Consider the following 27,433-nt stretch of genomic DNA (forward strand, 5'->3'; position numbering starts at 1 on the left):
TTAGCGGCTGTGGAACACTATAGGCATATGGGGTTTGCTGTCTAGAGAATTAGGTAGCAAAATGTTGTCAGCGTTCCCCAACTCTTTCTGCTGCATCACTTTGTAATCAGTTGCCCATATGCATGGTTTGTATTTTGAACATTTCCCCCAAGAAATAACGGTGCCTTTTTGCTATTATTTGCAATGAGATTCTAATGGCAGGAGTCTGTGCTGCTAAGGGAATATTATTCAGAACATGTGTATCATTACAGAGCAGAGGAGGTGATAGGCTAGATTAGTGAACAGAATAGAAATGTGTGTTGGATAATGCTCTTTTGCTGCATAGACATTGGAAACTGCTTTACATAGCAATGAGTTAAACACCTCTATTAAGCAAGAACAGCAAGAATGCTACAAAGCTAACCTGCTGCATCTGGGCTTTCAGGAGATTCTTCAGCACTTCCTGGAAATATGAATCTGTTTTAACCTCTTACCTTGTATGCCATCCAGGCTAATCCCCCTGCTTGATGCAAGAAATCCAGAGCTAGAGCATCCCCAACAGATATCTGACCACTGCCTGCGACCTCCGATGAGCAAAATCCCATGGTCCCTGAGGTAATTGGTTCAAGGGGAACATTTTGACATTTTCCCACTCAATCTTCTCTTCTAGCTAAACGTATCTTCAGCCTTTCTGCACAGGGCTTGTTTTCCATACCGCTAACTAGAGATGTGATGTAAAGGCCTTGGGAGGAAAACTTGGGGGGGGGGATCTGGGGGATCCCTCCCCATTTTCTCTCTCATGGACTTTTGTAGTGTGTGTGTCGGGGAAGGGGGGGTTACAGTATGTTACTGACACTCACCTGACATTCCTGTAAATGTTACTTCTTTATAGGGATGTGCACAAATCGATTTTTTCGATTTGATTTGTACCCGAACCAAATCACCCCCGATTTGTTTTAGGTCTGAATCTGCCCACCCCCCAATCACCCCAGATTCTATTTGTATATGAATCTTCTGAATCTAAATCCAAATCAATTCAGAGCAAAAGCGGGGGGAGGGGTGTTCCGGGGGCAAAAAAGGATTATAGCGTAGAATCCACGATCACTGCTCATCTTTGTTCATTCATAATCTTCTTTGGTGAAAAATGATGAATAAACCTGAATAAACTTAGAAAACATCCACCCTGATTTCCTACCAGAGAATCTTCTCTCAAAACACTTCATACATTGAAAACAACAAAATCCAGTGCTCCATGGGCTTGTCGTTTTGGGGGTGGCTGGCACCCTATGTGCACCACACCACAACCTGCTCTGGGCTGCCCTGGTGCCCCCCAAGTAGAGCTATGGGGCTGCTGAAATTCCCCATTATTCCCTATGGAGGAAAGCTTAAAGCTTTTATTATTATTATTATTATTATTATTATTATTATTATTATTATTATTATTATTTCTTGTTTACACAGTCAGACAGGTGTTATAGACTGGTTTGCTTTATCCAGACATCGAGTCCTCCCCAAGGACCTGGGATGGCTGAATTTTATCATCAATACTGTTGGTTATTATAGATATCGTTGCAAAATATAGGCTGTTCCCAGTAAAATTGCTTTTTGTAATTGGCTGATGGTGATTTCTGTGGCCCCTATGGTGTTGAGGTGCTCTTCAAGGTCTTTTGGAACTGCACCCAGGGCGCCAATTACCACTGGGATTATTTTGGTCTTTTTCTGCCACAGCCTTTCAATTTCAATTTGTAGATCTTTGTATTTGGTGATTTTTTCTATTTCTTTTTCTTCTAGTCTGCTATCCCCTGGTATTGCTATGTTGATTATTTTAACTTGTTTTTCTTCTTCTCAACTACAGTTATATCTGGTGTATTGTGTGGCAGATGTTTGTCTGTTTGTAATCAGAAGTCCCATAATATTTTTGCATCTTTGTTTTCTACAACTTTTTCAATTTTATGGTCCCACCAATTTTTGGCTACAGATAGCTTGTATTTTTTGCAGATGTTCCAGTGTATCATCCCTGCTACCTTGTCATGCCTTTGTTTGTAGTCAGTCTGTGCAATCTTTTTACAACAGCTGATTAGGTGGTCCACTGTTTCATCTGCTTCTTTACAAAGGCGACACTTGCTGTTTGTGGTGTATTTTTCGACTTTTGCTCTTATTGCATTTGTTCTTAGTGCCTGTTCTTGTGCAGCCAGTATTAAACCCTCTGTTTCTTTCTTCAAGTTGCCATTCTTAAGCCATTGCCAAGTCTTTGTGATGCCTGATTTTCCACTTATATTGCGCAAATATTGACCATGCAGGGGCTTATTTTTCCATTTTTCTGCTCGGTTCTTGACTTGTTCTTTCTTGTAGGCCTGGTTTGTTTCATTGGTATTTAATAGTTTCTCATTATTGACCATTTGAAGTGCATCTTCTTCACTGTTCTTGATATATTCTTCAAGGCCTCTTTTCTCCTCCTCTACTGTTTGATGGACTTGCAGCATTCCTCTTCCACCTGAGCTGCGAGGGAAGTATAGCCTATCGACATCACTGCAGGGGTGCAGAGCATGATTGATGGTCATGATTTTCCTGGTCTTACGATCTAGCATCTCTAGCTCTGCCTGGGTCCAGTCTATTATTCCTGCAGTGTATCTGATAACAGGTATAGCCCAGGTGTTTATGGTGTTCCCGCCATTGAATTTGGACTTTAGAATTTTTCTAACTCTCCTGATGTATTCACTTCCAATTTTTCTTTTAACTTCAGTGTGTGCAATGTTATCAGCCTGGAGAATGCCTAAGTATTTGTAATGTTCTTTCTCTTCCAGGTTCTCGATCTTGCTTCCATTGGTCAGTTCTATTCCTTCTGGTTTTGTTACTTTCCCTCTGTTCATTTTTAATGCAGCACACTTGTCTAGTCCAAACTCCATTGCTATATCGCTACTGAATATACGGACAGTGTTTAGCAGTGATTCAATTTCTGACTGGGACTTTCCATACAACTTCAGATCGTTCATGTACAGCACATGGTTGATTTTACTTGATGTTTTATATGTTTGGTATCCAAGGCCTGTTTTGTTTAATATTTGTGAAAATGGAGTCATGTCAATTACAAACTACAGAGGGGATAGTGAGTCCCCTTGGAAAATGCCTCTTCTAATGCTAACCTGTCCAAGTATCTCGACATTGATTGTTAACTGTGTACTCCACATGCTCATTGCTTTTTAAAATAAATATCTGAATGTTTTTGCTAACACCAGTTGCTTCTAAACATTTTAGTATCCATGTGTGAGGCAATGAGTCAAAGGCTTTCTTGTAGTCAATGCAACACTTAGATTGGTTTTTCTTCTCTTGCAATTTTCTAAAATCATTTTGTCAATCAGCAGCTGGTCTTTTGTGCCTCTGGTGTTCGGGCAATTTCCTTTCTGTTCAACTGGAAGCTGTTCGTTAGTTAATAAGTGTTGCATCACTTCATCTGCTATTATTCCAGTTAATAGTTTGAACATGGTTGGCAGGCAGGTTATCGGTCTATAATTACTTGGAACTGCGCCTTTTGCTGGGTCTTTCATGATGAGATGAGTTTTCCCAGTTGTTAGCCATTGTTCAATATCACCTCCTTGCAAAATGTGATTGAACTGTTTTGATAGTTGTTTATGAAGGCTTGTTAGGTGTTTAAGCCAAAAGCCATGCAGTTCATCATTGCCTGGAGCAGTCCAATTTTTAATTTTCTTTGCTCTTTCACTTATTAATTCTGGTGTTATTATTAGATCTTGTATTTGTAGGGAGAAATATGACCATGTTAATTAGAAGATGAGATATGGCTGACATAGCTTTAATTTAAAATATATATATAGAGAGAGAGTTGCCTACTTTCATGATACAGTACAAATTTAGTATGTGGTGATGCCGGGGAAAATGACTGAAAAATCTGTAGTTATATGAAATGAAAGTCAGTGGTGAGCATGACTGCAGTCTTGGAACTTGTTATGAACTTGATAAAACCAGAATGTTTTGCTAACCACAATGACATTTACTGATGAGACAAGAAATGAGGGCCAACATACTGCACAGCATTCCATCAGCATTGTGCCACAGTGTGAAACAGGATGCTGGACTAGACAGGCTTTGGGCCTGATCCAGCAGAGCTGTTCTCGTAACAGAGTGTTTGTGAAGTTATATTGCAACTGTATTTGTATAATCCTGCAGTCATGTGCAAGAGTGCTCTTGTACAAGTGTGCAAATGCCCTGTTGCAAGGCTGACAGAGCATTGTATAGAATGAGAGTTGAAAATGTTCAAAGCAGGTAAAGATCTTGTCACAAAAACAAGATCACAAATTGTGGAAACAATGTCTAACAGATGTAGAAGTGGCCTTTTCCTCCATAATCTGCCAAAAATGAACATTGGACTCTGTCGCCTTTAACAGAGAGATGAGACATTTAAAAAACAACAACATTAAAGCATAAACTAATGTTACCTTATTAAAATCTGATCTACATTGAATTACCATAAATATGAGCAGATAAGCCATATGCTACTGCATCTGCTCTTATGTAGGAATAAAGAGACTGTCCCCTGTAGGGCTTGCAAATGAATATGCACTAAGATGTCTACAATGTACATGATACTTCTGGACATTACTATTTGTGGGTAGACAGTGATTAAATTATTGCTTTCATTCCATGGCAGCTTTTGTCTGTAGTGTGATTGAGCCTTGATTTCACTCAACTGTACTAATATTAGTAACTGTATGTCAGTGGTCTTGAAACTTTCTTATGTAGCTGAGAAGCAACATGAACTTCACACATCAAAATAGTGTTACAAAAATGATTTCCGTGTTTAGTGCCTTTGGGGCTATAAATAACACTCTGCTTGTTTCAAGCAGAGGTGAAATAGATTTTTGTCAAAGATCTGCCTAAGTGTGGCAAAGCAGTTTCTAAAATCATATAAATGTTGCTGTGTTCTACCTCATATTGATATGCAATCAAAGCTTTACATTCATATGAATCCCCCTTTTTTCACCACGATTCAAAGTTTACCTACAAGGTTTAAGGTGAGTTACATAAACACAAGTATTTAGCAATATATACCATATGGAGTTGGAATAATGTCTCTGAAGTTCTGTTTAGAAACATTAAGAAACACTGCCCCCACACCAGTGTGGCAAACTTTCAGATGAAATGGGCCACAACTTTATTTGCAATTCAACCACAAATTAGAACAGAATGGGGACTGGTACTCCACCCTCCAACAATATGGGTCTAAATGAAAATGGAGGCCACCTACAAGCCCCTAGACTGATTTCATATTATCCAGTTACATCCTGGCTCAGAGCAGCATCACAGTACTAAGGCTGTTAGCTGCCCTTCTTAGCCAGCCTGAGACAGTCAAGGTACTGGCAGAGAGCATTGCCTCCTCCAAACCATGAAGCCTTTGAGGCTGGCAGTGTTCCCCTGACTAGAGACTTCCTGAGCTGCGAAGCCTCTGGGAATGAATGGAACTCCTCCCCACAAACCAAAAGCAAACATCAGAGTGCTCACCAGTAAGCTGACCTAGGTGTCCATGGACCTGAACTGTACCTGCCAATTATCGGGAAACCTTACTACAAGTAGTGTGAGGTAGGGTAAAATGACTTCCTAAAAAGGCCAGTTCATGGAGGGCCAACAAATTCTTGTCGGAGCCCCAGTAGGATGACCTGTAACAACCCACACTGTGCTGGAGAGAGGGAGGAAGGGACGAGGGAGGGATGTCATCTGCAACCCAAATGAAAAGGCTGGAAGGGTAAAGGCATGAGTGGTTGGCTCACCCTGTCCCTCCAGGCCCCTTCCCAGCCTTGTGCTTCAGTAAGCTGCGAGGGGCAAAGTCGCTGCACCCATAACTAGCATAGGCAGGTGAAGACATTCAGCAACAATGGCAGCTTCTCTCCTGGGACAATTAGAAGGGGTTTTTTTTTCCCTTAAGAAAACGTAATCAGGACTGCATCACACATGGGTGGACTTAAAAAGTCCACCCTACCACTTTCCTGGTATGGATTGCTCTTCTGCTCCGAAGTGGCTTTTTTTTTTTTAACCACAAATAAAAGATAAAACTATTATTACACTCTTAGAGTGTAGTTTGGCCCTAAGAGGTACAGAGATCTGGTGTTCTACAGGTGTGCTTGAAGCTGAGGTCAACCATTCACTCAAGAGCTTAAGTCATGGGACATATGACTGAGACACGAACATCTAAAGACTTGGAGGTGGGTCTCACAATCCGTGAGACCCATTTTTTGCAAAACTGTGGGGAGAGCGGGCTAAGCTCACTCTCCCCGCAAATGATCGGGCAGGGAGCCCTGGGTGGCCGGATCAGCCGCCCACACGATTGCCAGCTCCTGTGTGAGCACACAGGGCATACTGGGGAGACCCCTGGAGCCGGGAGGCGGATTTTCGCCTCCCCTCGGAGGTCTACTCATGAGTAGCCATGGTGTGGCGCCACGCCGCTGCTACCCCTGACCAGATAGCCCGGGTTTGCGGAGCGCTCTCTCCACAAACCCGGGCTATGGGGAGGGCTACATGAGCAGCTTAACTGCTCGAGAACCACCGGGCTCGCAGCCGAGCCCGGTGGTTCTGATGATCGGCAAAAATCAAGCTAGTGGAGGCTAGCCTGATTTTTGCTGATCGTCAGAATAGCCCCATCGTTTTCCCCCAGGCATCTTTCACCACCTACAATGAATAGGTCCAACTCAGATGTGGCCACCATTTTACTTGTTTACCCTGGCCACAGCTTAAATTTCAGTAGGACAGAGTGAAAAGGGCTGATATTAATCCAAATTAAAAGGTTGTTCTCACGACTGATACCATTAGGCCTGGGGAGGGCTCGGGGAAAGTCAGGACACAATCTGCCTTCCCTCACATGAGCGATGACTCACCTGGGCTCTGCTGCACTGAATGCCCACACAATTGGCACAGAGATGTCCTCAGTAGGGATCCCTTGATACATTGCAGGGGCAGCAGAGAGGCTGCCCATGTCAATGCAGCAGTCCTGGCTTCCTGACCACTCTATAGGCAATGCTTACTGTTGGAGAGTGGGCCAGGCTGCTGGGAGCTGCTGCGAACAGCCCCGATCATGCACACGATCAGGGCTGTTAGGTAGGATGGGACTTTCCCCCTCCTTCCTTGGTTAAAACTATCAGGTAGCCCTAGTTTGAAGTAGCAGAGTAGTTGCGGGTCCCGTGGCTCTACCCGAGCGTCTCTACCCTGGTTTCCCCACTCCTACCCAACTTTGGCCAGTCATGAGAATGACCTTTAAATCTCTCATAGCTTACATTTCTTCTTTACTTTGAAATTGGTCACACCCTAGCTCTAGTCAAAATTGTTATTCCATAGTCCAACAAAGTCATCCAAGGCAGAAATCTGCATTCATAATGTAATGATAAAACCATGATGGCAAGAAATGTGTGAATATCTGGGCTCAAGTTCTAAGTAGGCTAAGCTGTTTACTGAAGAAGAATAAAAACTAGGGAATAATTTGGTTAACTCTGATCCCAATTGCAATTTTGTTTGGACCATTGTTGCTAGTAATGCTTTTCTGTTGGCTCGCAGGAGTTCCCTCCTTTTTGTTTGAGTCTCCAGGCTTGGAGATCTCACTCTTAACATGCTCAGGAGCCTCACAGCATTGTGAGCTCTCTGTTTATGGCACTTGGGGACAGGTCACTTAGTAGATAGTGGGCCAGTCACTCCTAGATTTGGCTCATAACAGGGAAATTGGAAAGGGAAGCAGATGCACGACCTCTCTATGCTGAGATACCCTAAGTATACCCCAGATGTTAACTAAAAGCAGGTTAACTCTCTGCCAAGGTTGATCTGCACTGCCTCACCTTTTCCTCTTTTTGCAAGTGATAGCAGCAAGTTAATGCACCAATTAACTCAGCAGGAAGAATGCAGATAAGGCTCGTGGAGATGCTTTATCCCCCTTCACAAAAGAGGTAGAATCAGCGATAAAGAGGTAGAGTCAACGATAAAGCGATGCAACCATTAAAAGTAATGATTGGATTAGTGGATCTTCTGTCCATGCAGATGTCCTTTTCTCATATCTAGGCACTCTGTTTTCATGACAAAAGCCTTGGCATGCCTTGGCAATTCCCACATTGTAACACACAGGAAGGAAGAGCAGCAACAATGGAATCCTTGCCGGTTCCACCCAACACATCTATTCAACATCTATTCAATTGGAATGTGCCCCCCCAAAATTTGGGGGTATAAGAAGTCTCAATTTCATGATCCAATGTGCTTTTTGTGTGCCGTTCACCTTGGAGTCATCAGCTGCTGTTTGGGCAATTTACTGTTCACAGGCCACGCCAGGCTGTGTTCAGTTCTTCATACCACCCTTCAGATTGGCTTCCTTGCCCAGCCTGATCTGCCCAGACTTCCTTGTTAACATAGGAAGCTGGTTCCATGGAGGAAGCACCCTTGTGGATTCATCCCTTTCCAACCATCCAACTTTCTCGCCCTGCCTCTTACCAAGCTGTCCCAGGGGAAAGAGGTCCCTCGGTGGTTCCAGGAGCCTTGAGATCCCTTCGTACAGATCAGGTGATATGAATATTTGCCCCTTGCTGGGCCCAACTCTATCTCTATACCCCTTTCTTAAATCTAACCATCTCCCTCTCTGAAAAACCTCTTTCTCTTGCCTGGGAATTCATACAATTAGGACTTTAAGCTAAAATTCCTCATTGCAGCTACATGTATTTTGTAGTACTAATATTCCTTCATCCACAAATTTCTTTCCGCTGTACCCCTCCCTACTAGGAGTGTGCACAAAACTGCCTGGCCTGGTTCAGTTCAAGTTTGAACTGGGCCCAAACTGGACTGGGCCAATTTGGTTTTGTCCCCCAACCTCTCCTCCCTGTTTGGTTTGGTTCGGGGGGGGGGGGGGGGCTGAGCCATTTAAAAAAAAACAACCAGTTTTTAACTTACTCCCTCTGGGGTGCTTCTCCAAAGTGGTGGTGGTGGTGAGTCTGTGGAGGTACCCCCCCCGGTACCACCAGCCATCCTGTATGCAAAAATCACCTGCTTCAGGTGGTCTTCGCCCTTTCCAGGCCTATTCCGCAGCCCAGTGGTCATTTTGAAGACTGCCATGCATGCACAATGGGATCTTGTGTTGCCAGGGTCCCACTGTGCATGCATGGCAGCCTCCAAAATGGCCACCATGCATGGGAACAGGCCTGGAAAGGGCCTAAGATTGCCTAAACTGGGCTATTTTTTCATGAAGGAGGGCTGGCAGGGGGAGGGGGAATTTTACGGACCCCCCACCACCTCAGAGAAGCCCCCCGAAGCAGGTAATTTTTAAAAAGAAGAAGTGTGTGTGTGTGTGTGTGTGTGTGTGTGTGTGTGTGTGTGTGAAAAATGGCTTGACGAATCCCCAAATGGGGGGGAGGTTCAGTCCAGAGATGGTTTGGCTTGACCCTGAACCTTCAAACCAAACTAGTTCGATATCAAACTGGTTCAGATTCAAACCTGTTTGCACACCCCTACTCCCTACAATAAATACTTTCTTTTGATTTTGAAACTGAAATCTTATCTCAGTCCAGTCATTTCCTGGGTCCACAACTTTGCTCAAATTAAATCTGACGTGAAAGTGTCTTTTCTGAGCTAATTTCCCCATGCAAGCCTGAACAACCAATCACCCCAGGGCAGTTTCATTAACACCCTGTCGTGTTCCCCATTAACATTTGTGAATATGACAGGGTTCTCCAAATCACTTCCCAAACCATACAAGCTGTCTCCCTCAGCCTCCCAAGCTTCTTTACCTGGCTACTTTTATCTGAGGTTGGTGGTAGTAAGTAGCACCTCCCTCCCTTCTATATGGGTTGCTGCTACCATCCTAGCTGGCCCTTATGTTACAAAACAGACTACCTTTCATTCTGGAGTTTATCCTTCATGAGATTTTGCAGAGACTTTGCATTTAGTATCCTGAGGAAAACAAACCTCCATTTGGACCAACAGATCATAGTCATGCAACCTGAACTGGTGCAAACAACTTGAAGAGGCAAGTATCTATCCTGGCTCCTTGAATTTGTAATGAAGCTGGATTTCCATATGGAATAAAGTGTTTTGTCCTAAGGGCTCTTTGGACTTGCTATAGGCAAGTCCTAAGAAACTGAATAACTGAGTAACCACAGCCAAATTTCAGTCAAGGGAAACTCTAAGACAGTTAATGAGATTTTGCTGTAGTCTTAATTAGACTTTGCAATTCAATGAATAGCAACTTCCCCACCCACACATTTTCCCCTGACCCCATATGAAAGATTCCTCATTATCTCCTCCGTGCTTGAACCTTCCCACTCTTATAACCCCTGCTAGGAGATTTATACGCAAAAAATTATAAATAGGCTCTGCTTTTAGACATTCCTGTGTGATATATTTGACATAGATTGCTGCAGTCATTCTTCTCCTTTATTATCCTGCAGTCCACCCTGCCTAGTGCACTGTTAATGTGCTTAACTCTGTCTAAAACTTCCCCTTGGGTGAACTTACATGATTGACCCTTGTCTTTGAGTTACCCTTCCTAGTTTCCCAAGCAGTCTCTCTTCCTACTTGTCTCCTCAGAAGAGCTCATGGTCTACTCCTTAGTAACCCTCCCCAATATCCCCTTGGAAGTTAGTAGGCTGGATTCAGAGCTAAGGTGCCCTGCTGGTACCTGTCAGCCCACAGAAAAGCATAGCTGTGAAGCTGGCTTCTGCCTTACATACCATCTTGGTTTCATCTTCACAGGTAGGGCCCAGAGAAAAGGAAAGGTATAGTGGTTGTGCTGCCACTGAGAGCCGTATGACTCCTGGCAGTTCACACAAACTGGCAAAAATGGGCTGGGCTTCCTTAGCCTGGTTTTGCCTGCATGTGTGAACAGCCCCCATGTGTTATTCATGCTTGCACATTTGTTTCAAAGTAATTCCCTCACCTATTTTAGAGGTAAATTTCAATGTATGTGTGATTAGGGGTTCAAGCAAGTGTGGTGAAAATCAGCCTTCTCATGCATGCTGAAGCTCCAAGAATAGAGAACAAATCTGAAGTTCAGTGGGCTTGTTGGTTGGCATGCTAAGAGATTTAGGTCACATTCACACATAATGCAGAACCGGAGTTGAATGGGACAGAGATTACTGTACCGTTATGTCCAAAGGCAGACCTGGCCCCGGAACTCCAGTCCCATTCGGAGAGCGACCTGAGGTACTTTCGGTTTATAGTGAGTTTTGCCACTTGAGCCCAAGGTTTTATGCAGCTTGCGTTACGTGTGAGTGCAGAAATGCAGGCTGTGTTAACTCCAACAGGAGTGGAGGGAGGAAGATCCTCCCTCATCCCGACTGTCATGGGCTGTGTGCTCTGTCCTTCATAACAGAAGGAAGCCCACACAGCCACTTCCCCTTCCACTCTGCAGTCAGCAAGCCTGTAGAGAGGGTTCTCTCGGCTATGTCCAAATTTGGACAGGGGAGCAGGGGCCGGGGAGGAGCAAAACCGCAAGATAACTCTTTTGCACTCAGACCAATGAAGTCGTGAGAGCCACAACTCTATTAATGAATGATAACTGGAACAGATGGAGATTGGCTTTCACCACCCTACAGTGCAGTAACTCGTAGGGGTGTGCAAACAGGTTCTAATTCAAACCAATCTGAATGCAAACTGGTTCTTCTTGAAAGTTCGAACTTGAACCAAACAAGGCATTGAATTGGCAATGCCGGTCCGAGTTCGAACCAAACAGAGCCTGGTTCTTTTCAAACCAGTTTGAACTGGTTTGAAACAGTTCGGTCCTCCAAATCTGGGTTGGATGGTAGGCACCCATGGGTGCCAGCTACTACCCACACCCCAAAGCAATCAGACACTCCTATGATTTTAATGATTTGGCGGGGTGGGGGGAGTTGCATTGCTCCCTTAGCGTATAACAGGGGCTTGAACTGGCCCATTATTCCCTATGCATAGCAAGCACCTAGGGGCAGAAACCTGGGGTGGGTGGTAGGCACCCAGGGGTGTCTACCATCTACCGAACCCCAAAGCAACTTATGATTATTAATGATTTAAAATTTTGCCCATTTTTGCATTTCTCCCATAGGGAATAATGGGGATATGAGGCAGCCTGATCCCCCCTTTGGGGGGTGCCTGGGCATCCTAAAGTGGGTTTGGGAGCATGGCACGTATGGCCACAACTCCACCCAGGCAGTCCTAACTTTGTAGGGTTTACAGGTTTTTAAATATATATATATTTGTAAAGAGTATAGCCTGTTTCTATGCAATGAGCACTGTGTGACCTTAATTGCTGTCAACTCTGAGTTCACAGCAATTAAGGTCAGTAGGACAGGTCACACACAGTTATATGAATGGGGGAGGGAGTCCTATTCATTGGAATCACAGGAGTGTCTGATTGCTTTGGGGTTCCCCTGGGTGCCTACCACCCCCACCCCCACCCCCCATTTTGTGCCCCTAGGTGCTCTGCTTAGGGAATAATGGGCTAGTTTGAGTCCCCATTATACCCTATGTAGAATCTTTTAGAACCGGTTCGAATGGCATTCAAATTCAAACTGAACCAGGGGCAGGGGGGAGGGTTCAAAACCGAAACCGAACAAAACCAAAACCGAACCTACCCACCCTGGTTCAAAGCTGGTTCTCATTTGAACCAAACAGGCCAAGCTGGCTTTGTGCACATCCCTAGTAACTAAAGGCTCGCCACAAAAGGTGCAAGCCCCAGCCTAAATTGCCCCAGGTGACACACCTTGGCTTCAGGCAGCCTCATTGCCCCATGGCTGAAGCTGCTGTTCTTATCTAACCTAATGCCAGGCATCTGTAACAAGCATCGTCCTGCCCCCACCCCCAGCCATAAAGCCTTTCAAATTGGTGCTGCCCCAGCAGTTAGCCCAAGCCAGAGCTCCTTGAGCGGTGGGATGTCTGACCTGGCCCCTTCTTCACATCAAATGCATGCTTTAAGGTGCTCACCAAACCCTACACTATTATTGCTATCTGCACTGTATTTGCTGTTGTGACCAAGGAACAGCCTTACTTACTAGTATATTATGAGATGGTCCAAAAAACGGTGTCATCCAAGCAGGCAAGGGGCCCAAAAACCTTCTACACAACCAGCAGAGCATACACTATACTCAGGGACGGGCAGAAAGGGATCTCTTCCCAGCTCAGACTGCTGGGCAGGAAGGCAGGAGCCGCAATGGTCACCTAAGCTCCGTCTCTCCCAGTCCTGGATCCAGTCGGGTCCTGTGCTTCATGCTCCATTCGAAGAGATTGGGGCAAATTAACTATGCCACAGACAAGCCAAGGAAAACAACTAGATTCATGTTGGATAAATTATACACAGGTTTCATCCTATCAGTTAATATGTCTACATATATCACTATTGTGAACTGTGGTTGATACTGCTCGGAGGACTCATTGGGAATCATATGTGCCATCAGTGGGTCCAATATACCATCTAGCTGGACTTCTGGAATGTTTGACAAGGAAGGATTTAGTTAGAAGGAGTTGGCTTCTCCCTAACACACATTTTAAAGTATTTCCTCTCTGTTCAAATTCTATGAAGTGTGATTTTCTAATAAAGAACAAGAGCCTGAATTCTGTGCTACAGAGACATTTTCAGATATTCCAACCCTCTCTAAAGATCACAAGAACATAGTTATTCCATACAAATAAGGAATGACTACCACTGTGGCTCCCATATTCAAAATATCACTACCATAATCTATATTTGAAGTAAAAATATGTTATAGCACAAGCCAAAGCATGCTACTCAGAATAAGTCCCACAGTGTTCAATGGGATTTACTCCCAGGTAAATGCCATAAGATTGCAGTTTCAATCACTTGATCATGCTGGCTTTCTGATGCTGCCTATTCCAGCCTTGCAGGGGATGAGGGTGTGCTGAGAATTTAGAATAACCAAATAAACTGTACAGCCTCTTCTATGTAATGCATAGAAGAGGAAGGAATGATCACCCACAAGGAGCAGCAGGCTAGAGACTTGACAGATTTCATTAGAAATATTTATGCTTTAGATTTGCAGAAGTCTGCTGTTCTAAAATAAATTCTCAATTATTTCAATATAACTTCAAATGTAATAATATGCAAAAGTTATCTTTTACTTTACCAGATAACAACATCATCCCTACTGGCCTCCTTGTCATTAAGAAGTGATCAGTCAGAGATTCCAATTATAGGCCATTGACCCTTCTGAACTGTATCTGCATATATATGTAAGCATTACTTAATATACCATATGCTTTGTCAGCTGTTCTGAGTTGTTTTTGTAAAGCTAAAGGACTATGAAATGAATGCATCCTCGACATATGCATCCTAATAACCAGAAGCAAGGAATTTTCCTCTACAGAACTATTTAATATGGCATTATTTTAGTGACTTCAACAAGAGATTCTAAATAAAGCTTAGTGCAGTTTAATAACGAACAATATAATCCAGCTCACATAAGTACAGACGCTCCTTGGCTTCATACTAGATATTTACGATTCATGGCTAGTGTTCATGTTGCCTCAATAAAATCAACAGAGAAAACCCAGAGTCAGAAGAAAGCATATGTTGCCTTCTCAAGCCTTTTCAAATTTATTTGTTGTTTCCTATACTGGAACTTTAATGTTTCATTATAACTCACTAAGGTGGGGGGGGTGTATGTCTCTCTCTTTCTCCCTCTCTCCCTCTCATACATGCGGGGGGAGAGAGAGAGAGAGAGAGAGAGAGAGAGAGAGAGAGAGAGAGAGAGAGAGAGGTTTTATACTGAAGATTCCTCAGCTTAGAAAAACGGTATTGCAAATTATCTATGCAGAGTATAAAAATATGCATGGAAATACATTGCCCCCCCTTACTACAACCTTTCTGGAAGATTCAGCCCCCTCCCCCAAAAAGGTGCAACGAAAATGAGAGGAAACTATTCACATGCACAGACAAAACGGGGCTAAGGAAGCCCAGCCCAGTTTTGCCTGTGCATGTGTACTACGGGGATCGGGCCCAATCCCGGCAGCACTTCAGTGGCAAACCCTCCTCCGCAGCCACCCTGTAAAATGAGGTTAAGAGAGCAAGTGTTCTCCTAACCCCATTTCTGTGATCGTCTGCCAGCTGTGGCTGCCTGCAGGACTGCGGAGATCCCGGCCAACTGTGGGAAGGGGAGGGGGGATCCCTATAATGCACTGCAAACTCACGCGGTGCATTATGGATGCTCCAGGAGGCAATGGGGTGATGCGGGGCAACATGTCCAGGCAACCTGACTCCCCAAGCTCCTGGCAGCAGCTGGTAACTGTCTGGGCGGGAGCTCCACCTGCTGAAAATAGAGTCCTTGGTTGTCTGCAGGGAGGCAAACTTTCCCAGGCTTTCTCCTCGCTAACTCTCTTCCAGCAGCGGCTGGTGTGGGCACTGCTGGGGTGGCGGCGGCAGGCACATTTAACTGTACATGAGTAGGTGCTTACCTTTCCTCCCACTGCACCTGAAAGCTGTTCAGAGCAGTGACACGCCGCTCAGAACCCGTGGTGGCAGAGGATTGGCTCCGCCACTTAGCTGGCGGAGGTAATGTGCATAGCCGACAAATGGCCTCCTTGCATGTGTAGAGGCCAGCTGAGTGGCAGAGCCAATCCTCCGCTGCAGCGGGTGCCGGGTGGTGCACCACTGCTCTGAACAGCTTTCAGGTGCTGCAGGCAGAGAGGTAAACAACACCTACTAAGCTCCTGTTAAAGGTGCCTCCTACTGCCCCCTGGTGCTGCCCGCACCAGCTGCCACTGCCTCTTGCCCTTTCTCACTGCCCATGAGAAAGAGCTCAGGTTGTTTTTCAGCTAATTCCTGTGTCCTAGAGATGATGGTGCAGCAACTGCCTGAAAGCAGCATATATTAACTAAATTAACGTGCTGCAAAACTTCTATGCAACTGCTTTAACAAATACTGAGCCAAACCTTCCCCTGCCCATTTTCAATGACCCTTTCACAGGTTGTGAAAGGAACCTAGGAACATAGGCAGCTGCCATATACTGAGTCAGACCATTGGTCCATCTAGCTCAGTATTGTCTACATAGACTAGCAGCGGCTTCTCCAAGGTTGCAGGCAGGAATCTCTCTCAGCCCTATCTTGGAGAAGCCAGGGAGGGAACTTGGAACCTTCTGCTCTTCCCAGAGTGGCTCCATCCCCTGAGGGGAATATCTTACAGTGCTCACACATCAAGTCTCCCATTCATATGCAACCAGGGTGAACCCTGCTTAGCAAAGGGGACAAGTTATGCTTGCTACCACAAGACCAGCTCTCCTCCAATGTGAGGGGACACTTTCATCTGGTTTTGAGGGGGATGAAGTTTTCAAAAATATCCAGGGGAGGGCAGAAGTCATGATATTTCTCCTTTAAAAAGGAAAGAAAAAATGCTGCACCTCTGCAGATAGAGCTTGAAGCTTTGTGCTCTTCTTGATCACTAGCTCCTGCTGGTCACCATTTATTTCTGGAATGCATTAAGAACCTAAGAACAGCTCTGCAGGATCAGGATCAAGGTCTATCTAGTCCAGGCAGCATCCTGTTTCACACAGTGGCCCACCAGATGCCTCTCTCCTGCTGTTGCTGCCCTGTAGCTGGTATTTTAGTGGCATCTTGCCTCTGAGGCTGGAGGTAGCTTATTTCACCATTGGAATGAGGTGGACTCATTCTATATTCACCATGAGGAATGCTGTGATTTTCTGTCATTCCCTGGTACATTTTGTGGAGCAAAATGGTGACCAGCAAGAACCAGTCAGAAAGAACAACTAGCTTGAAGTGCTGATGTAGCCACCAGCCACTGAAGTACAATGTTTTCTGAAAAGGGAGGGAGGGAGGGAGGGAGGGAGGGAGGGAGAGAGAGAGGGAGGGAAAGAAAGAGCAAGAGAGAGAGAGAGTGCACGTACTGGTAAACTGCACCGACACTGCCCCTGCTTCGCCACCCCCAAATATTATATACAGCTATAGATATAGATAGATGTAGATATGGTGAATTTATAGTCAGTAGCCCATATACCACTCAGAGATCCATACTCCATAAGAAATGTGTGCACACTGCACATGAACCACTCTACAGCCCTCCTACACCGCTTGTGAAGGCAGAGCTGCTCCATGCCCACTAAGGAGCATGTCATCACAATTGCAGTCTCATCATTCTGTGATAACACATCTGTGGTATGCTCTAGGGGTGTGCATTTTGTTTCGGATACAAAATATTTTGTGCCTCAAACAGGCCATTTCGGCTGTTTTGTAGCCAAAACAAAGCACCCAATGCTCAAAACAGAACATTTTGTAGCCAAAACAAAACGTCCCTGTTTCGGATACAAAATGTTTTGTTGTTTCGTCTGTTTTGGAACTCCATTTTGCAACCGTGAAAAAGTCTTTTTCCTTCAGTCTCCATTTTTAGTTTTGACATCTGTTTCAATTTCCAGCTCTTCCAGCCTGCAGATTGGCCAGGAAAGCATGGGCTGATCTGCTGGCAATTGCCTCCTTATTCCTTTTAAGCAAATTTAAGGGTAAAATTTACCCTCATTGCGTGGGGCCGTATGCATTTCATTGTTGTTGTTTCACACTGTTGTGTGTAGATCAATTGCATTTCAGGTGGTGGGGATGTGGATGTGCATGACCTTTGGAAATCTGCCTGGTTCTTTGCAAAGCTCTGCTGTTGGTGATGTGTGATGTTGTTATTTAGGGTGGATTTGGGGCAGAAAGGGGGCTTTGGGGGCAAAAGAGTAGGTTAGGTGGTAGTGCCCCAATGGGTGCCTGCTGCCACCCAGATTCCAAAGGAATTGGGAAAAGTGCTGATTTTTAAAGAATTTCTGAAGTTGACATATCTTTGGGGCAGATTCGGGGGAGAAAGGGGGCCTGAGGGGCAAAACAATGGGTTGGGTGGCAGTGCCCCTAGAGGTGACTGCCACAACCCAGATTCCAAAACAATAGAACAAAGGGCTGATTTCTTAGGAATTGTTGAAGTTTATGCGTTTTTAAGGTCTTTCCCCCTAGGGAAAATGGGGATTTCAGCAGACCCATAACTCCTCCTGAGGGGCACTGGGGTGCCTGGGAGTGAGTGGTGGTGTAGTGCACATAGGGTGCCAACCACCCCCCATGGGGTGCTGGGTCCAGTTGTTTCTGAGGTGTTCTGAGTGTAGATTCTCTGGTAGCATATGAGATTTTCAACTACAAACCATGAATCCACTCTCCTATGCTACCAGAGAATCTACACTCAAAAACATCTCAGAAACAGAACCTGGTACCCCATGGGTTAGCAACCCTGTGCCCCCCCAAGTGCAGTTATGGGGCTGCTGGAACCTCCATCGTTCCCTATGGGGAAGAACTTTAAAGACATGTGAACTCCATTAAATCTTTAAAAATCAGCCCCCTACCAAATTCCTTTGAAATAATTCTGGCAGTTTCATTGCCCCCACTGGGCACTACAACTCACCCTACTCTTCTCTGGGCCACCCCTCCCCCCCCCCTCCCCTGATGTGAAGCTATACTTTTGCTGAAACCTCCATTATTCCCTATGGGAAAAATCTTAAACTTCAAAAATTCACCAAATATCCACCCTTTGCCCAATTCCTCTGAAATTTGGGTGGTAGCTTCCACACCCATTGGGCACTACCACCCCCACCCACTAGTTTTGCCCCAGGGCCATTTTTTAAAAATCCAAAACATTTCAGATTCAGATTTTGCAATTTTGAACAAAGAACAAATTGGGGGTGTTTCAGATTAGGGCCAAGAAAGAAAGAAAGAAAGAAAAAAGAAAGAAAGAAAGAAAGAAAGAAAGAAAGAAAGAAAGAAAGAAAGAAAGAAAACGGGGGGGGGACCACAGAACCCAAGTATGCACAGAGCAGTCCTCCCTTTGCCAGCAGCATGGGCTGGCTGTAGAATGACTCACAAGCGGCATGCACACCTCTCTCTTGAACCTACAGTTCTCTGTGCATTACATGGGCCAGTATAGCTTGAACTCAGTATTGCTGGTGAACAGCATTCTCCCATTAAAATGCAGTAACTGCCCCTTACATGGATCCTTTCAGGCTGTTCCCTGAGACTAAGGGAATTAAAACTATTCCCTGAGAGTTGTCTAACATATATTCTAGGGTTGTGCATTTTGTATTTTTTTCTGTTTTGTTTTTGGCCCGAATCCGAAACACCCGCATTTTGTTCTTTGTTCGAAATCAGCCAATCCAAAACACCCCAATTTTGTTCTTTGTTCGAAATTGCAAAATCCGAATCCGAAACATTTTGGATTTTTAAAAATGGCCTGGGGGGGGGGAACTAGTGGGTGGGGGTGGTAGCGCCCGATGGGTGGAAACTACCACCCAAATTTCAGAGGAATTGGGCAAAGGGCTGATTTTGGTGAATTTTTGAAGTATAGGATTTTTCCCATAGGGAAGAATGGAGGTTTCAGAAAAAGTATAGCTTCATGTTGAGAGGAAAGGGGTGGCCCAGAGCAGAGTAGGGTGGTTGGTAGTGTCTAGTGGGGGCAAGGAAGCTGCCAGAATTATTTCAAAGGAATTGGGCAGAGAGCTGACTTTTAAAGATGTAATGGAGTTTGTGCATCTGTAAAGGTCTTCCCCATAGGGAATAATGGACCTCCATAATTCCTGCCCCATAACTGCACTTGGGGGGACACCAGGGTGGCCCAGAGCGAGTGGTGGTGTAGAGCACATAGGGTGCCAACCACCCACATGGGTTGCTAACCCATGGGGTACTGGGTTCTGTTGTTTTTGAGATGTTTTGAGTGTAGATTCAGATTCTCTGGTAGCATATGAGAGTGGATTCATGGTTTGTCGTTGAAAATCTCATATGCTACCAGAGAATCTACACTCAGAACACCTCAGAAACAACAGAACCCAGCACCCCATGGGTTAGCAACCCATAGGGGTGGTTGACACCCTGTGTGCACTACACCACCACTCGCTCCCGGCTACCCCAGTGCCCCCCAGGTGGAGTTATGGGACTGCTGAAACCTCCATTATTCCCTGGGGGGGACCTTAAATAAGCATAAACTTCAACAATTCCTAAGAAATCAGCCCTTTTCCCTATTCCTTTGGAATCTGGGTTGTGGCAGGCACCCCTTGGGGCACTGCCACTCAACCCATTGTTTTGCCCCTCAGGCCCCCTTTCTACCCCTAATCTGCCTCAAAGACATGTCAACTTCAGAAATTCTTTAAAAATCAGCGCTTTTCCCAATTCCTTTGGAATCTGGGTGGCAGCTGGCACCCATTGGGGCACTACCACCTGAACCACTCTTCTGCCCCCAAAGCCTCCTCTCTGCCCCAAATCCACCCCAAATAACATCAACATCACACATCAACAACAGCAGAGCTTTGGAAGAAAATCAGGCAGATTTCCAAAGGTCATGCACATCCACATACACACAACAGTGTGAAACAACAACAGTAAAATGCACACTGCCCCACTAGCCAATGAGGGTAAAATTTACCCTTAAATTTGCTTAAAAGGAATAAGGAGGCAATTGCCAGCAGATCCAATCGCGGGCTGGAAGGGCTGGAAATTCAAACAGATGTCAAAACTCAAAATGGAGACTGAAGGAGAAAGACTTTTTGCGATTGCAAAATGGAGTTCCAAAACAGCCGAAACAACAAAACGTTTTGTATCCGAAACAGGGACGTTTTGTTTTGGCTACAAAATGTTCTGTTTTGAGCATTGGGTGTTTTGTTTTGGCAACAAAACAGCCGCAATGGCCTGTTTTGTGCACAAAACGTTTTGTATCCGAAACGAAACACACATCCCTAATATATTCATTCTCTCTCTCTCTCGCTCTCTCTCTCTCTCTCTCACACACACACACACACACAGACTTATATAAGAATTTGTCACATAATTACTTATAGTAGCTTCACAAATTATGCAAAGATGTGTGGAAGATCACTGTAACATGTCTTTGCCTCAAGATAATATCCTTGACATACGTTTAAAAGCTAGTATCATCATCATTTTATAGTAAAAACAATTGCACAGAAACCATCAGTGATCATGCTGAAGGACTATTTTCAGGGCCCTCTCAGCATCTGAATACCATAATTTTCATTCAAACTATGGTGTCTTCCAGCCATAGCTGTAGGGCTCGTCTGCAGGTCAATGCTATATGCTGATTAAATGGGGAGGTTTGAATTTAACCTACCACAGTGTATTGTCCAAACAAACAAACAAGGCTCACCTTCCTGCATATATGGCAGCTGCAGCTAGAAGTCAACAAAGTTTAATTGCAGATAGTGACGCTATTCACACATACACCAAAAAAAACGGCTGGGTTTCATGTGTACCACTGGAATCGGGCTTGATCCTGGTGGCATGTCGGTGGCAAATCTGCCACCCTCCAAAATGAGGTTAGGAGAGTGAGCACTCTCCTAATCCTGTTTCTGTGATCGTCTGCCAGCTGTGGAGATCCTGGGCAGCTTTGGGGAGGCGAGGGGGGAATCCCCCTAATGCACCACACATTCACACAGTGCATTATTGGAACTCGGGGTGAGGATTGATGCGTGATGATGTGGCCTGGTACCCCGGCCCTCCAAACTACTGGTAGCAACTAGTAGTCATCTGGGCAGGCTATCCTTGAGGGCTTCCTCCTCACTAACCCTCTTGCTCTTTCTCACTGCTCATGAGAAAGGGTTCAGTGTCTTCTATGCCTAAAGGAACCATTCTTGCATGTATGAATGGGCCATCACAAACACAACACCATAGACAGAACTTTCATATCACCCCAAATACAATGCTTTTCAATGCAGTCAGTTCACACAAGGTCAACTGCTAATGATCCAGAGTTGTGCAGAGAAATCAAGTGATATGCAGGCATGTGTTACTGTGAAAGAACTCAAGAGGCTTGTAAAAATGGGAAAGAAGAGGTGAGACTTTTCATCTTGGGTCAATGAGAAAGCTCCTGTGCTTGTGTAAGCTCCATACATGCATCAGAGTGCCCTTTCCCCAAAGCCTTTGAACTAGGATACATCTGTGGTTTTAGGGATGATCAAAACTGAGAAGCTAACAATCTGGGATACATTCATGTTAGATGCATGACTGAGCTGGACCAAACTGGTTTTGTGTTTTTTATTTAGCTTTTCAGATATTTTGCAAACCATTCGGGACAAATGTCATTTTCAGGAATAATGAAATACAACATTACTTGCAGTCAAAGAAATTGCTTTTTGCCTAGGTCATCTGTCTGTGAAGCTGACGTGAATGCTGTCAAAGTCCACATGTTGAGGAGCTCCTTTGTACCTAGAACTGGTTAACTGTCGTTAATGGCTTCTTCCTGAGCAGATGTGTTTTCCCCAACTCTAAGTACCACTGATAGAGACAATATACTTGCCATTATGAATAAGATAAAAGCAGCTGCTCTACAAGTATTCATTTCCCAAACATATACAGTTCAGTCCACTGATGATAATTAACTGCTAAAAGAGAATGTGGTGAGCAGATCTCCAGATAAATTGCTTTGGCTTATCATTAATTTATAACAGCCCTTTCCAAACTCCAGAAGTAGCTACAAGAGTCATATAACAAGCAAGCGTAAATATTCTGATCAAAACAACAGCAGCAGGTTAAACATCTCCACGGGGCTAAGTTAGCGGAATTGAAATGTCTGGTCTCAATTGCCTGTTGCCGTATTATGCTTTTCACTGGCTGACATGAGCAAACTTCTCTCCCTGACAAAAGACAAAACATTTCTGCCAGCTGAGGTGACATTGTGCTCATTCAATAATGATACAAGGCCCAGAGGTCCTCCAGCAAGATAGATAACAAAGAAAACCCTCATTAGCTAACTGCAGAAGAATGAAGGTCAACCCACAGAGAGAATTTCATGCTTACATGTCAGTTGGAACATTTGTTCTTCATTAATTCTTTAAACCTAAGCTGGGATATCATCTCGCAGCATTCTAATACGCTGTCCTCTGTCAGAAATCTCTCTTAGGGTGTTGTTTTCTTTGTACTCTACTTAAGAGGCCATTTTTATAAGCACTTGACTCCACATCATTGGGCACTAATAATGTTTTAGGATTGTTACATGATTGGATTTAATGTGGGCAATAACAGTTTGGAATTTCAAGACAGGATATACTGCGGCAATCCTCATTTATTTCAAGGAGCTCGTTATACAGCTACATAAAAAAATACTATAATTCAGGGTTATGTTTGCATAACTGCAAGACACTAGTCTGGGTAGAGAATTTTAATGCTTATCTAGTGGTTGATCCAATAAGTTATCCCCTCCCTATCCCTCTCTCCAAAAAAATTCACTATGGGATCCTGTATAATTAGGGCCAGTATTGTATGCTGCTAGCCATCTGATTTTATCAAAACCTGTATTATATAGTGTGGTACCTCCTGCATTTCATAGCCATGCACACACACATACACACACCTGCCAGTTGGGGATAACACTTCATGCTGCTCAGGATGTGGACTGTAGTCTGTGAAAGCTTATGGTCCAATACATTTGTTAGTCTTTAAGGTGTTTTTGCTGCTACAGTGAACACAGCTACCTCTCTGTATGTGGTATTTTATTCTGAAATAGCACTGGCACAGAACATTAGCTACCAGAACAGAAATCCATCATAGTAACAGAAATGATGGTGCAGATTTTTGAAGCAAAAAATTGGTAGATGTTTGAGATAGGCATCTTCTTGTTCTCCACCACAGATCCAGATAAAAGGATCTAGCATGATTGTTGTTTCAGAGCCTGCTCCCAAAATGCTCACAAATCTCTTCACCCTCACAAACACTCACAAATCTCTTCACCCTCTATGGATGATGCTTATAGAGTAGGCCTCTAATGATCTGTTTAAATGAGAGAGTAGCAGATCCCTCTACAGCAAAAAACAAACAAACAAACAAAAACCACCCAATGACAACAACAAACAGAAGGGAGATAGCTGCAACAGACCTGCAAAACCGGCAGGGCAACCTCGGTGGATGACTTTTGATGAGTGAGTGAACGCTCACAACAGTAGCTAACTTTCTGCTTTTAGCTAGGAGAGATGCCTGCCAAGTTCTCTTCAGTTCAATATCATGGGATAATCCTCGCTTTGTGAATAAAGCCAACAGCTCCATGAGAATATTGCACCCCCTGTGAAATGTTGTTGAAAACTGAGAATGCAGTGAGAATGTCATACATAAATACTCCTCCGAAAGCAGGAAGATTGTCACATTCTCAGTGTGCCAGACATCCATTCATTGCATACTCTCAGGTGAAGAACATTTTTTGAACCAGGTTGTCATGGAGATTCTTTCAAATTAGTGTCTGTAGGCAAATCAACAAGAGCCTTACTAAATTTGAGAACCTTGCCCAATTGGGTTGAGTTAAGTTAGCTGATTATTGATTTACTCTACCAAAAGGGAGTATTTTAATGTTATATAATGTATTGGCAGGGTCAATGAGATGGACTGAAGTGGTTGCCTCAGGTGGTAGATTAACAGTGGTGGCTGCTACTGTTAAATGGCCTCTCCCATTTAATACTGCTAAATGGCCTCCCCATTTGCCGCCATCACTCCAGCTTCTACTCCTGTTCTCCCTGGATTTAAAACAGAAGAAGGGAATGGAGTGGAAGATGAAGTGTGAAGGAGAGGGATAATGCACTACAGCATTTCAAGGCACTACCAGATAAGGGAGAGCATTTAGTGCCTTCTTGCAGAAATATCATGGGCCAGCCTATATGTGGAAAGAGACCCCATCCTATGTAACTAGAAGATCCCAGGTTTAGGGATGTGCCAGCTGGATTGCTTCAAGCCAGGCTCAACATCGGGCCAGCCCGGTTCGGGTGGTCCAAGTTCAAACCGGCCTGGCCCCAAAAGGGGGCAGCAAGTCCGAGTTTGCAGTGGACTGCTACCCGGCTTGTGGGCCGGCTCAGGGGTATGCTTGTAAAGTGGAATCTGGCAAGGATTCCCCTTTACAAATAAAGGGAATGCCCTACACCAAAGGGGGGGGTTGAGGGAAAGTAGTATTTACCTTAATAACTAAGGCAGCAGGTACAGCAGAGGCAGTTGGGGAGGTGGCAGCGGAGACATTGGAGAAGGCAGCTAGGGCTCCTCCAACCCCCACCACTGGCTTCCCAAATGACAGTCTGGGCTGGATGCTGCCCTGTTTGGGCCTCAGAGGCAGGAACCAGGATGCAGCCGACCCAGACAGTCATTTGGGAGGCCGGCAGTTGGCGTGGAGGAGCCTCCACCCCCTGCCTCCCATGTATCTACCACTGCCACCACCTCCACGGCCGCCTTAATTATTCAGGTAAATACAACTTTCCCTCAAGCCCCACCCCCCATTTAGTGTAGGGATTTATCTTTACTTGTAAAGGGGAATCTTCACTGGATTCCCCTTTACAAGTATACCCCATGAGCTTGCCTGTGAGCTGTTTCGGTGTGGCTTGATGGCCAAACTGTACCAGATCTGGTTTGGCAAGTCTGAGCCCAGAACGGGCTGGGTTGGCTCGAATCCAATCCAGATTCAAGTCCAACTGGCAAAACCAGTTCTGTGCACATCCCTACCCGGGACATAAAGACACAAACTGAGATAGATGCATGGTCAAAGCTATAGTTCTCACATCTAACAGTTTCATTGGAGAATAACAACATTAAGGAAGTATTTCAAAGTCACAGCAAGATGATACTGCACTCAAGCTAAAATGCCTGATTTTAACAAGCAGCACACTGTTGGAGAGAATGTGGGGCTAGAGGACATGTTTTCATATGGGCTATGTACCCTGCATTAAAGCAATCACTGTCCTTGTCATAGCTGGAATCTGGAACTGTGCTGTTAGGGAGTTTAGACACAAAAACTACCAAAAATCCAAAGGAATCTGATGTTATTATTGCTGACTGCTGCCAAACTGTAGTTAACTTCAAGATGTAATTGTTTGTATTTGCCCTCTGTTGCAAGATAGTTTGACAAAATGTGGGAACTCTTAGTAATGAACAAGTTCTTTACCTCAATTAAAGGCACAAAGAGCTTGTACTGTATGGATATCATTTTGGAAAACTGGCTCCTATTTCTTAACTTCATGGAGCCTAACTTCATGGAGCCTATTTCTTAACTTCATGGAGTAGTCATCATACAGATGACTACTTCACCTTATCTCAGTGTTTATTATGTTAGACACACACACCCATGCACCATGTTTGATAACAAATATACTTCATTATTATAATAAATATAATTGATATTTTGACCTTTTGACCTTGTCCATAACCTGCACAGAAAAGAAAAGCCTAGTATTGCTTAGTTTGTAGGTTTATAAATATATTTCTAATTTTTCAAATAATACGATTGTCACACAGTGGGTATTCACACAACTGTTTGGGAGGGCAGGATGGTGGGTGAGGTGGAGGGGGAGTCTGTGAAACCTTTTCAACTGCTTGCATAGCCTTTAGTCTGCATCAAGACTGAGGTCCGTTTTCCCTGTACAGGAAACAAAATCCATGTCAGGAGAACACATGCCTGCTATACTACCCTAGTTAAGTGCAAAGCACTTAGAAACTAGGATTTTCTCCATGTTCCAGTAATTTCTTCTTTGACTTTTGTTCATTTATTTATTTGATAACAAGCAAAAAGCTCTGAGCGTGAATAAGCAATTACCCAAAAACATCCATTGGGATCTTTCTGAAATTGAAGAACAAGTTGCATTTGAGCGTGAGCCCCATCCTTCCCGTCTAATTCCCCAACAGCACACTTAATAGTCTTAAAAGCTGATAAGATACCTTAGTGACTTAAGGCTATTTAGGTACATTAACTGTTTCAGTACTTCCCGGACCAAAATCATGGTCATACAAAATGTCTATTTCATTTTGAAAGTTTTAAAAAGAAAGTTATGAATTAAAACTGTACAAGACACCTAACACACTTTCAAACAACACTCAATTGATCAGGTTACTGGGCATGACATTCTGAAAAGGTTTACAAGTCTCTGAAGTGAAACTGGGTCAAATCTTGATAAATCTGGGTTTGTCAAGACTTTTTGCTCCTGTCAAATAAAACTCACACGTATTATGTAAGCTGAGATGGAAGTAGACGGCTGCCCCTACTATTCTAACATTTAAAAAAAAATCCCAGAGGCATGAATCCACATAGGCTAAAATCTATGATGTATCAGACCACCTCCCAGCAAAGTCAAATTATTTATTTTTATATAGCTCTATTTCAAATGATTCTGTTATTCTCTTGGTAATTCTTTCTGCTAAATCCATCACTAAATTATTTTGTTACATCTTTCTAGCTCATGCATTGCCATTGGTAATGTGCCTTATTAAGTTGAAGTACAAAAACGGCAAAGAATGCTTCAGAATTCTAGGACTCTCCCTGAGCTGCAACACTATTACCACAATTCCTAGACACATTCATACAGCTGGATCTGTGGGAAGTTCCAGGCATGTAGCAATAAACGTCCCTCTCCCAGTACAAACCCAGGAGCCAGCATGAATTAACTCATTTAGTTTAATTTAATTATTATTTGTTATGGTCCAAGACCAGCATCCATTTGATGAATTT

At 44.1% G+C, this 27,433-nt stretch overlaps 1 long non-coding RNA gene across 1 annotated transcript in view; it reads left to right on the top strand.

The window, feature by feature from the left end:
* Positions 1-546: 546 nt before the first annotated feature.
* LOC128348079 (uncharacterized) overlaps positions 547-27,433 on the top strand; it is a 41,114-nt gene continuing 14,227 nt past the window's right edge. Inside the window, exon 1 of the long non-coding RNA XR_008317912.1 lies at positions 547-594. This is a non-coding gene — a long non-coding RNA (uncharacterized LOC128348079). The remainder of the gene's footprint in view (positions 595-27,433) is intronic.

Source organism: Hemicordylus capensis, chromosome 2 (assembly GCF_027244095.1).
Source record: "Hemicordylus capensis ecotype Gifberg chromosome 2, rHemCap1.1.pri, whole genome shotgun sequence".
In the NCBI taxonomy this organism is placed as follows: domain Eukaryota; kingdom Metazoa; phylum Chordata; class Lepidosauria; order Squamata; family Cordylidae; genus Hemicordylus; species Hemicordylus capensis.